Below are 2,249 nucleotides of genomic sequence, written 5' to 3'. Positions count from 1 at the left end.
AGATTATGGCTGATTTTGCTACATTCTTTTTTCCCCCAGATTTTACAGTTTGTGCAGTTCTTTTGTTTTGAATACTCCATTTTCAAAAAGGGAAAATATAGAAGAATGAAAAAGCAAGAGACAGGAAGTAAATAATGTTTATCAAAAAGATTCAAAACATTTGGAGCAACTTTGGGAATTCCCTGGTGGGCCAGTGGTTAGGACTCAGTGCTTTCACTGCAGGGGCCTAGGTTCAGTCCCTGGCTGGGGAACTAAGATCCCACCATGCGGCCAAAAAAACAAAACAAAACAAAACAAAAAAACCCACAGAACAAAACCATCTGGAGCAACTTTAAGCAATCTTTACTGAAAGAGTTTTTAGAACAGTTTAAAGTGGTGTACATGAAAATGATTCATTTAGCCTTTATCTAATTGGTCATTTTTATCCTTTCAGCGAAAAAAAAGTAGAAGAATTCACTTATTTGAAGAAGGAATGGATCTCTTTTCCAGAAACAAAGTTTAAAAACTGCTGTTGTTTTTATCTTGATTTCAAGGAGGGGGGAAAACCCTGTCTGATGACTTTCTGTCATAAAAGTATATTTTGAATTAAAGGATCATTTACTCTTTTATTCCACAAATATTTAGATTCCTTTTATGTGCCAAGCACTTTTCACACCCTGAGCAGCTCCCCCATCAAACCCACAAAAAAGGTTTGCCTCACTAATCTAGATCACAAGCCCTTGTTATCAGGAAACTAGAACTGTTACTATCTTATCCCATCTAGGTAGGTCCCCTATCTCCCCAACTCCAACTGTGACTTAGCTAGGCCTCCTTCATTCTTAAGTTCTCCAACTATTCTTTTTTTTTAATTGAAGTATAGTTGATTTGCAATATTTTATTAGTTTCAGGTGTACAACATAGTGATTCATATTTTTATAGATTATACTCCATTTAAAGTTATTGTAAAATAATGGCTATATTTCCCTGTGCTGTACAATATATCTTTGTTGCTTCTTTATTTTATACATAGTAGTTTGTACCTCTTAATCCCCTACCCCTATCTTTTCCCTCCCCGCTTCCCTCTCCCCACTGGTAACTACTAGTTTGTTCTCTATATCTGTGAGTTTGTTTATCTTTTGCTGTATTCATTTGTTTGTTTTATTTTTTAGATTTCACTCTCTAGCTATTCTTCAGGGAGATCTTCTCCCCCCCACTGCAACTGGCTTCTGCCCTCTGGACATTGGCGTCCTCAGTATTCTTGGATGCGTGCCCTTATCAAACTCCTTGCAGATACTACCAGGTCATTTGCTGAACTGTGGGCACCAGGAAGGAAGGACCAGGAAACCCTTGAGCCAAACCTGCTGACATGGAAGTCCCATGTATGTGTAAATGAACTGTACTTATAGAATAAGTAGGTTTGTAAGCATTCTCTAGTTCTGATATGGGGTATTTCTTCTCTTTCCCACCATATTTTATTTTACTTTTTAAAAATCGAAGTATAGGGCTTCCCTGGTGGCGCAGTGGTTGAGAGTCCGCCTGCTGATGCAGGGGACACGGGTTCGTGCCCTGGTCTGGGAAGATCCCACGTGCCGCGGAGCGGCTGGGCCCGTGAGCCATGGCCGCTGAGCCTGTGCGTCCGGAGCCTGTGCTCTGCAACGGGAGAGGCCACAACAGTGAGAGCACTGCGTACTGCAAAAAAAAAAAAAAAAAAAAAAAATCGAAGTATAGTTGATTTACAACATGTAAATCAGGTGTACAGTAAAATGACTCAGTTATATACATATATATAGATATAGATATTTCAGATTATTTTCCATTATAGGTTATTACAAGGTATTGAATATAGTTCCCTGTGCTATACAGTAAATCCTTCTTGCTTATCTACTTTATGTATTGTAGTTTACAGCCATTAATCCATACCTCCTAATTTATCCCTCCTCCTCTCCCTTTCCCTTTTTGTAACCATAAGTTTGCTTTCTATTTTACATTTTTAAATGTTTATTTTGAAATTATTTCAAACTCAACAGAAAACTTGCAAGAATAGTACAAAGAACTCTTGTATACCCTTCATCCAGATACTTCACTTGTTAACATTTTGTCCCATTTGTTTATCCTTCTCTCTTTCCACCCCCTCCATTTGTACATATAATATTTTGTCATGATTTCCATTTACCCTTAAATACTGTGGGACTGTAAAGAAAATATTTTCATGTTTCTGCATAGTTAGGGTTTTCTGAGAAAAGAAATTTGGGCTAAAAGACAAGACTTGG

This window comes from Mesoplodon densirostris, chromosome X (assembly GCF_025265405.1).
Source record: "Mesoplodon densirostris isolate mMesDen1 chromosome X, mMesDen1 primary haplotype, whole genome shotgun sequence".
Taxonomy (NCBI): Eukaryota; Metazoa; Chordata; class Mammalia; order Artiodactyla; family Ziphiidae; genus Mesoplodon; species Mesoplodon densirostris.
This window is presented reverse-complemented; position numbering follows the sequence as displayed.